The sequence below is a fragment of the Camelus bactrianus genome, chromosome 3 (genome assembly GCF_048773025.1).
Source record: "Camelus bactrianus isolate YW-2024 breed Bactrian camel chromosome 3, ASM4877302v1, whole genome shotgun sequence".
Lineage (NCBI taxonomy): Eukaryota > Metazoa > Chordata > Mammalia > Artiodactyla > Camelidae > Camelus > Camelus bactrianus.
Window position 1 is genome coordinate 138,470,229 of NC_133541.1, and position 10,774 is coordinate 138,481,002.

Genomic DNA, 10,774 nt, shown 5'->3' on the forward strand with positions numbered 1-10,774 from the left:
CTTACCGTCTCGACCCCTCCCCCACGCCTCAAGAGAGGCGCTCGGGAGACACGACCACCGCAGGGGTTACCCGAGAGGACTCGCTGGGGACGGGAAGCGATGCCGCCGCTCGGCCTCGGGCACCTGAGGGACAACCTGGAGCGCTCCAGGGGCACCGCAGAGGACCAAGGCGAGACACGCTCACACCCCGACGAGGGGGTACGTGGCGTGGCGGCGGGGCAGCCCTCCCCCGCCGCGGGGGAGGGCCGCTCGCGAGACAGGACGCCGAGCAGGCCAGGAGGCGAGAGTGTCTGCCGCGTCGCAAGACCCCGGCCCCGCCGACACCACAAGGCACGGGAGACCGAGGTCGGGCCGGAGTCCGCACCCCTGCCTTCCCCCCGCCACCCACGGGCGGCAGAGGAGAGGCGAGGGGCCCGCAGGCAGAACGAGAAGAGAAGCCACGTTCGCCATGAACGTCCCCGTCCCTCGTCTGGCGCGGCTTAGGCCCGGCCCGGGGGAGCATGACTTCACCACATCGATCAGGTGAGTGAGTGAGTGAGCGAGCGAGCGAGCCATGTGGGGCAGGGAGGCCCCAGAGGGGAGGGCCCAGCGAGGACAACCACCAGAGGGGCCTGCTTCAGCCTCGCCAGGCGCCACCCACTCCTCAGTCCTCTCCGAGGAGAGCGGCCAACGACCCCAGGCGGGGAATGCCTGACACGCGGCACGGAGCCTACGGGGGTGGGGTCGTGCCGGCCACCACCGGGTGCCTGCGGCGGGGAGCGCACGGGGTAAAAGACCCACGCCGCCACCTCACCCCACCGCCCTCGGGCCACCAGAGACCGGAGGTGGCACCACGGGCCACGTCAGCCGGACGCACACACGAGAGCCGGCGCGCAGGCCCGGGCGGGCGGCTCAAGTGTCAGAAGCGGAGTCGGCTACCAGGCCAGGGCTCACGCAGAGAGAAGCCCAGAGCCCCGCACGCGTCCGGAGACCCAACACTCGGTGACAGACACCGAGGAAGACCGTGTCAGCACCTATCTGCTGGCAGAAAATGCCCAACACGACAGGAAAAATGACAGCGCCCAGAAACGGGGCGGGTCCACGATTTGCAGGGGGGGACCCCGGGACCTCGGTCCGGCCACCTGCCCCCAGCCCTACCCCCATAAATGGCAGCCCCGAAGCTCTCGGGGGCCATCTGATCGACCGGGGTGGGGGGGTTGGTAGGGGGAGGGGAGAGGGGAGAGGGGAGAGGGGAGAGGGGAGGGGGATTAGGAGGAGGCTTAGGAGGAGAAGTGGGAATGGGAATGGGAATGGGAAGGGACGAGAGGGAGACGGGATCAGGCCGGGGACGCCCTGCCCTTTTCTCGCCCGCGTGGCCGGGGACTCGGGGAGATGCCACAGAGGCGCCTCCGACGAGAGGGCCCCCCACGAGGGACCGCTCCCGAGCACCGGGCCCCGGGCCGGGGAAAGCCTGCCTCCCCCACATCCCTCGCAGGACGCCCCCGTGCCGGTCCCCGAGTCCGGATGAAGTCTCGGTCCCTCCAACGCCACCGGAACCCACGCGGGCAGGCTTAAGGGGCAGGGGGCACCCCCTCCCAGGCCTCCCGCGCCAACAGGGGCCGGCCCAGCCACGTCTCCGGGTCCATCGGGACTCAGAAAACATTTCATCCAAGGAGGCGCCTCCGACGACCGGGAACCCCAGCGCGCCCGTCCCCGGCCTCACCGCACTGGGCCCGGGCCGCTCCTCGCCTCACGAGCAGTCGTCCAAGGGACGCAGACGAGGGCCTGACCACCTAGCCGCCGGCGGCCCGGGCGCGGGACACTCTCTCCCTTTCCCCCGCGGCGGCAAGGCGCAGGCCGTGTCCGATCGGCTCGGGTCGGTCTCCGCGGCTGGAGGGGCACAGGCGGATGCTGGTCGACCAGGCCAGGCCACACGGCTTCCCCCGGCACACGAGATCCCGGGAGCGCGGCGACAGTCACCCCCTCATCATCCTGCGAGTCCAATCTGCGCCGAGAGCAGGACGCGCCCGCGGCTCAGCGCCACGGGGACTGTCACCGCCGGTGTCGCCAGCCTCCCCGAAGTCTGCCTCGGGCCCCGCCGCCGAGCCCCATCCCTTGCCGAGGTCGCCGACGCTAGGGAGAAGAGGGACGATCTCAGAGCGGCAGCCAGATGGCGCCCGACAACCGTCGCCAACGTCCCCGGAACCGATCCCGACCGCCGCCGGCCGCCCAAACGCCCGAGCTCGTCCCGGACTGAGGCGCCGGGCGGCCCCGTGGCGTCCGCCTCGGAGCCCGCTCACCCTCGTCACGGCACGGCACGGCACGGCACGGCACGACACGAGGCGACACGACGCGACGCGGCGCGACGCGACCCCGGCAACAGATCAGGGCGGGGAGGACGGAGGGAGCCGGGGTTTGGCAAGACACGGCCGGCCGGGCGGCTGCCGCGAAGGGGACGCGCTCCCCACGCGATTCCCCGGGCGGGGGAGATCACACGGACACGCCGGCGGGGCCGGGGCCGACGCCGCGGGTGGCCCAGAGCGACCAGGACGAGATCCCGGGTTCCCGGGTGGGAGGTTGGGAAGGGGAGGAGGGGAAGAGGGAGGGAAGGCGGGGGCTGGCAAACCGAAACCAGGCGAGCGCTCAGAGAACAACGCAGGAATCGGCTTTGGAGTCCGTCCTCTCGAATGCGGGAGGTCTTTCGAAAGCAGACAGGCAAAGCCCAGAAGCTAGAAAAGAAAGGATGAAGACCGCGAACCCCATCGAAGCGGAAAGAAAAATCGATCTCGGCACAGATCGCGACAAAGCCCAAAGACAACAAACGGGCGCCTGGGGAAAACGCACTCGCGGTCGGTCGTGAGAACACGGACGTCAGCACGGCTGACCACAACCGCAGGAAGGAGGAGGGAAAACAAAAAAATGCGGGCGGGGGTTCGGGGGGGCGAGTCGATAGCCACCCGCTCGGTAAATCGAGGTTCAGTGCATCTACACAGAGCAACACTGTGCATGCGCATCCGCGTGTCTGGGTGTGCGTGTGTGTGTCGGTGCGTGTGTTTGACACAGTCAACGTGGACAAGGAAACTGTAGCCCCATCCGAAAAAAAAAAAAAGAAAGAAAAGAAAGAAAGAAAAGAAAGAAAGGAAAGAAAGAAAGGAAAGAAAGAAAGGAAAGAAAGAAAGGAAGAAAGGAAGAAAGGAAGAAAGAAAGAAAAAGAAAGAAAGAAAGAAAGAAAGAAAGAAAGAAAGAAAGAAAGAAAGAAAGAAAGAAAGAAAGAAAGAAAAAGAAAGAAAGAAAGAAAGAAAGAAAGAAAGAAAGAAAGAAAGAAAGAAAGAAAGAAAGAAAGAAAACATGAAAACAAACGACAAAACCCACCACCAAAGGGAAATCAAGTTGTAGAACTACTCTGGGGTTTAAAAACAAAAACAAAAACACCGTAGAAAAAGCACAACCGCAGCCCATCAGGGGTTCCTCTCCTCAACAGTCCAAGAACTCGGTCAACTCCACCTCCTAGAAGCCAGAAAACCAGGGATGAAACACGCGCAGGAGACCCAAACGGACGTTTTCAGTTTAAAAGAAAAAAAAATAATTTTTTTCCTCCCCCAAATGGGGGAGGGGGCGAGGGGGAGGATGGAGCGTAGAACTCAGCGGCAGAGTGCCTGCCCAGCACGCGCAAGGTCCAGGGTTCGATCTTCAGGACTTCCGTTCAAGTCAATAAGGAAGTCGGTAAGTCAGGCAATCACTAAGTCAGGCAACAAACCAGCAAAAGAAACGAATTACCTCCCCTCCCCGAATAAACAAACAACCACCGAAAGCAACAACAGCAGCAAGAACCAAAAAAAAAAAGGCCTAAATAAATAAATAAATGTAAGTAAGTAAATAAATAAATAAGTAAGTAAACAAACGAACACAATTTAAAAAAGGGGAAAACGCACACATTTCCGTTTCCAAGAGATATCCGGACAGGCCCAGAACCTGGAATCTCGACAGCAAGTTCCAAAAACAAGCAGAAAGTGCCTGCTCCTGACGGAACACGTGATAGAGACCACCGTTCGAGATGGGGCCGGGTGGGCGGGCTGGCGGGCGGACACAGAGCTCTCGACTCATACCTGACAGAATCCGCTCTCCGACAGAAGACAGAAGGCAACACGGAACAGGGGTTGGTGGTGGGGGCGAGGGGGAGAGGGCGAAACGGAGGTGGAGGAAAGCCATTAGGGAAAACAGGACAGAAGTCCCTCAAAACATTCCACAGAAAACTCCTGGAAGACCCGGCAGTTCCACTACGGGCCCGCGGATGGACGAATGGACAGTGCCACGTGGTCTGGAGAGACCTACACCTAGAGGGGATGATGTTAACTAAGTGACTTAAGTCCGAGAGGGATGTTGTCACTTCGAGGCAGAATCCCCAAGACAATACGCAGGAACACATGCAAGGAAGCTGAAACAGGCTCATGGATACCAAGAAGGAACAATGAGTGCAATGGGTGAGGGAGAGGAAAAAGTACAAGCTTCCAGTTAACTCCAATTAATAAATACACAAATTACGGGAGGTCATGGACAGCAGGGCGAGTAGAGTCAATCCATACTATTGTCATGACGCTGTCCGGTGACGGATCCGTAACCAGACTCACCACGGTGATCATCGTGGAACATGGAAGAATCCCGAATCGCTATGTTGGACACGTGAAAACGGACATCCCATTGTCAGGTCAATTATGAGAGAGAGTAGGAGAGAGAGAGACAGAGAGAGAGAGAGAGAGAGAGAAAATTCTCACTGTCTTACCGGGAAAAAAAAAAAAAAAAAAAAAGAGTTCAGTGAGATAAAGAGTGGATGTAGGTGAGGGCAATAGGTGGAGGAGATGAAAACCACGACGGTGACACATGTGCGGCATCCCACACGGTGGCAGTGCAGTGTGATCCTATGCATGCTCAGCTGTCTCCTAGCCACCTCCAAGTTGACATCCAGGGTCATCCTTTTAGGTTTCGTGGCTGCACTTTCGTCTGTCTCGGGCAATACTCTCCCTTGATTTTCCATGGGGGAAGGGAGGTGGGGTGGCCGGGCGGGCCACACCACGACACACCGCGTCGCGCGTGACCTGGAAAACAGATACACACCCGCCCACCACCCACGGGCTCCGAAATCGGTCACTGGTCACGACGCACACTTCGTCGGTCCCTTACGGAGCGATGGCGGACCAAACAGGCAGCGGCCAGCTTTGTCGTGCACACAATGACGGTTCGTCCCTTGTGGAAACAAACTGATGACGAGACAGCGTGGTCAGGGGGCGGGTGTCCTTTCAGGAAGACAGAGTCATTGAAAGTCCCGCACACGGGAACTGTGCCAAGGGAGATCTCCATCACCCTACCCAACCCTGATCCAAATTCTCGTTCGGGCAGCTAAGGGTCAAGGTCAAAGTTTCTTTCTTCCCGGGGCAGGGGTCCTTTTGGGCCTCGATGGTTGTTCAACTGGAGAGATCGCCCTTGGGCTGCATATACACTTCGGGGTGGTCCATAGGGTTCCACGACAGTCCCGCCACCAGGCAGGTGGTTCCACCTGATGAAACCGGTCTGGTCTTTCGTTCCAGGAAGACAAAGGTCCGTGGCTGAAGCCAACGAGAAACCCAGGGTGTGAGTCCGGAGCGCCACCAGTCAGGAAGATGTCTAGGCGTCGGGCTCGAAGAGGCTCGGGTGGCCTGAAAAACGCATGCGGGTTCAGGTCCACTTTCTGAGTGGCCTCCACAGCAACGGGCAGGAGGAGGGTCTCGAGAGGGGACACGGCAGTGACCTCTCTCCAGCAGATGTCCAGCTGCTCAGCCCGGCTCGGCGGGGCTTCAGGGAAAGGGCGGCTTTGGTTCTCGAGGATGCCAAGTCCAAAGCGGGAGAACCATGGGCAACGGGAGTCGGAAGAGCGTTGGCCAACCATCGGAGAAAACTCGAAGCACGCGTGACGTGGCCCAGCGTATCAGTGGAAGGCGGGGCGGGGCGGGGAGGGGAGGGGGAGGGTGGCGGGAAGCACGCAAAGATGATGACACAGAACCGCATTCTCATCTCTATCACGCTGTACGAGAGTTTCCACTGAGACATGCTCCCCTTCCCCTGGTCTCTCCAAGGACGCGCATTTCTACCAAAAAATCACCCCCATTCAGACTTGTCGGCTGGCCAGATCAGCATACTTCCACGAAATTCGGCCTGAAGAGGGACAGACGTCCACGAAGCATAGCCATCGCCCCTAGAGGCTCTCGGACACCCGCTCTGCTGGAACGTTTCCTAAGGACGGCAGACGAAGACGGTCTCCACATGCTTTCCAGGAGACGTTCCTCAGAACGAGACCGTGACTGTTCCGAAGCCCGAATCGGTCACAGCAAATGTTCACGAGGAAGTCACGGTGAACCATCTGGGACACCAGTCTTTCCCAACCGGTCCACGTAGGGACACGATTTGGTCCTAGCCAGAAACAGACACTTTCTCCTCACAGCATCCTTTTATTTTAATTTAATTTAATTTATTTTATTTTATTTTATTTTATTTTATTCTGTTTCATTTTGTTTTGTTTTATTGTATTGTATTGTATTGTATTGTATGTTTACATATGTACGTATGTAAGTAAGTATGTATGTATTCCGGTCTGTCTGTCTGTCTGTAGGTCCATCCATCCTCCGAAGGTATACCAGTCATGTCGGCCAACACACTGACAGATCTCGAGTCTTTTCTGTCAGAAAGATATTAAAGCACGTCCCCTTCGACTCATGGAGCCAGGAACGAACGCTTCCGTATCTCATCTTCTTTGGAAACGATCTAAACATTCCAGGGACGTCGCCAGATGCTTCAGTTGCAAGGGACCAAAAACTACGTGGAGGAGGCACCAATTTTTCAGAGATGGACCGCCTCCCACACACACACACACACACTACCCCCTCGGACTGCTTGGGGTGTGAACACTTCCTGAGACTTGAGACCGAGCCAACCATCGCTCCCAGACTCTTTTTTTTTTTTTTTTTTTTTTCCTGGCTGACACGTTTCATGACAGAGATAACCCACAGGAACTTAATGGATTCGGGGTAAACCTAGGGAGGCGAAAAGTTTCACCTCGAATGCTGCTCGTCACAATCAAGACATGGCTCTTTTCACGAGACCGATCCCTTGACATTTGCTTTTCTGGATGAAAGGATCTGTCCTAGATCATGTCAACCTGAAGGAAAACATTTGGGTTCCTTCCTGTTCGCATTCCCTGCCTGCATGTTCCCTTGAAAACCAGTTCCATAGAGCTCTTTCATGAATGAACTCTGGCAAGTGTATGTGGAGGAAGAAACATGCCAGGCCTACAAGCCGGGGACATACACAAGTGCCTACATGCATACATGCATACATGGGACCGAGCCCTTTCCAGATCCTTAGACGGCAGTACCATAGAAATGAGGATGGCTTCCACAAGACTCTCAGGCAAGCCAAGCTCTTTTGCGAAAGCGATAGCTTGTGCACAAAGGAGAAGGTGGCATGAGGGGAGAGGGAGGGGGAGTGCCAGCTCCCTGAGCAGCAGGGGCCATGCTTTTCTACCTAAAGGAAGGGCTTTGTCTCAGGATCACTGATCACTTCCACAAATCATCCGATATCTTGGATCGGCCGCAGGCGGCTCCAGGGTGAAGAGCCATCGCCCCAGGCTCTGTGGGGAATAGAGAAGACTTCCGTGAGGGGAAAGAAACGCATGAGAATTTTCTGCAAGAAAGCTCAGGAACAGATAATGTAAACACGGAGAGTTGAGCTTCCTGTCTCGTGACAACTAGGTCTACTGGGTCATGTCACAGAGAGCAAGCGAATCCTTTATTCCCCTGAGCCTTTTTCTTTTTCTTTCTCTATCTTTCTTTGTTCTTTGTTCCCTTTAGAGTGTGTGTGTGTGTGTGTGTGTGTGTGTGTGTGTGTGTGTGTGTCTGTGTCTGTGTCTGTGTCTGTGTGTGTGTGTCTGTGTGTGTGTCTGTGTGTGTCTCTGAAACTCAGGTACTGCCCTGTCTCATACAGACGAGACCAGCAGATCGACATGACCAGAGATTTTGTAGCTTTCATTTAAAAACTATAGGTCACTCACGAGTCGGGTAGGACGGGTGCTGCGTCCAGCGCAGCTCGGGACCGTGTCTGAGGACGGGCGACGCAAGAATTAAGAAACAAAGAGACCAAGTAAAGAGCGAAAATGGGACCAGGGGACTCAAGGTCTCGTGGATCTAGAGTGCCAAAAGCCTGGTCGACATCCTGTTTATTGGGAGTATACGGCTCAGGGAAAAAAAAAAGAAATGCGATCAAAGAGGTGGGGCTTTAGATATTTCATGCCAGAAGCACGAAGTTCTGCTTGCTGGCTAACTGATTCATTTCAGGCCTATCCCTTCCAGGAACAATCACCCTCCTCGGGGGATGCAAAATTTCTAAGTGTATCCTGTGATTGCCTCTGGGACATCTCGAGATAGCAAATATTTCCCCGGGGTTAAACCACATGCTTTCCTGCCAGAACCAAGTTCTGTTAATGGATGATCTGGCTTCCCATGACCGTCCATTGTTTTACCCTAAGGAAATATCTGCCATCTGTTGCGCCCTCACGGTCAATCTCAGGATTGCCCCTCACACAATTTCTTGAGCATCATACATGTTATAGGTCATCGACTGTGTAAAACATGAAAACAAAGCAGGCGTGTGCATTTTTAAGCAAGTAAGTGTGAATGTAAGATTTTACGCTCATGGAAATGCTGGTGCAGCTTGGTTTCTAGTTGCTGGTTCTCCAGCAGCTTGTTTCCCAGCAGACGCGTAGGACACTAGAGAACCCACTCACTCAGAAAGAACCGATGGGACGGGTAAGGTTTTTCGGCTCAGAGGGTGAAAGCTTTTAAACTCTGTGTGGAAAAAAGACGTTTCAGGTGTATATTTCTCCTTAAGAAGGCTGCGAATTAGAGTTTCGACGAGGGAGACCACGCAGCAGTGTGTACGTTTAAAAAGGCCTCCGCGTGCCCCTCCCCACCCTTTTTTGTTTGTTTGTTTCTTCCATTCGGTTTCAGGTTCTACCTGATTCAGCCCCCTGGCCTCAGTCTCTGGCCACTGTGGGCTATGCAGACAGACGTTTCTGACGTTGTCGAGATGGACAAGATAAGGAGGGTTCCCCCCAGAGAACTGGGCCGCTGCTTCTATGAGATCAAAAAGCTGACCTACTCATCCAGTTCTATGTTTAGAAATTTGCTCCTTTCTGGGAAAGCGTAGAGCTCTGCGGTAGAGTGCGTGCTCAGCATGCACAAGGCCTTGGGCTCAGTCCCCAGTACCACCACTGAAAACGTATAATAAATCTAAATAATTAATTGAAACGTAGATAAAGACACCTAATGACCCGTCCCCCCTCCAAAAAGATAAAAACTTCTTGTTAAAAAATTTTTTTTATTTTATTTTTTTATTTTTTTAGTTAAAAAGGCAGGAGGAGGACGAGGACGAGGACGAGGACGAGGACGAGGACGAGGAGGACGAGGATGAGGAGGAGAAATTAGCTTCTTTCCAACAAGGAGATTTCCAGGTCAAATGGAGAGCCAAATATTTCTATGTTCTAAAACTTCAGCTTTCCACGTATCCTGGCGTCAAAACGTCGGCACGGGTAAAGATTGTTCATCATTCTGTGACTATGCACTTCCTGCATTTTGGAGTGTTCATCTGTCCTTTCTCTTAGGAATAGATGATCATCAGAAATAGCAGTTCTGTTGATTAAACCCCCTTTTAACATATCGTTGTTTCCTGGTCACTAAAGTTACCTAATAATCACTTCACAGTCTATGGAAGTCAAATCATTGTGCTGTACACCCGAAACTGATAGAGGGCTGTATGTCAAACCTATGTCAATAAAACTGAAAAAAGAAAAGAAGAAGAAGAAAAGAAAAGTCTGCTTGCTCGGGGCATCCGGTAAAGGCCCTCTTTCTGAGCGCACAAGTCAACCTCGGGCCGATTCACCCTGTCCCTGAAGAAGGGCAAAAATCCTCCACTCTATCTCCCGTTAGGTCCCGGACACTAGCCAGAGTTCCTCCTCCCTCAACCCCCACCCCGTTCCTGCGTCACACTGTGTGGGCTCAGGCACACAACCTATCGCTTTCCTTTAGCGTGTGGAATGAATATCGCCCGAAGGGAATTTCCTTTGTTGTCGTTTAAATAAACTGACGTGTTAATAAGCGCTCTGGAGGGACACATTCCCTTTGACCTGATCAGCCATAGTGACATCCCATGACCCAGGAATGTACAATATCATGGATTGGAAAGGATCTTAGAATTCAGAAATCATGGTGACGTGGGTCTGATGACCTAGCTGGCTCCATACAAACCAAGAGATGAAGGTGCCCAACGTTTTCACTCGATGCTGCCTAAGTTCTTGACAGTCACTTTAAAAAAGGAAAAGGAAAATTTGCATGGCACGCTTAGTTTTGAGAATGCTATCTGACTGCATGGTGGAACGCAAGGAAAAGCCGTGACGCTCGCCCACGGTATCGAGAGAAACGCAGAACCGTGTTTCTGGTAGCTTTCTTCAACGCTGCGCAAAGGCGGGAGCGACCGCTACCTCACGCAGAGGAGGAGAGGACGGGTTTCTGGCCCCGTCACGCAATGCCAGGCAGAAGAAGCCTTCTCCGATGAGACAGAAGCGTGTCAAAGCGCATCCCTGCGTCGAAGGCTTCGGTTTCCCGGGGAAGGGGGTCGAGCCGAGGGACCAGGCCCCCACGTCAGTCAGTCTTTCACTGGATTCACTGGCCTCGCTGTTACTCCTCAGCGATGGCCCCTCAGATTGCTCTCGTGT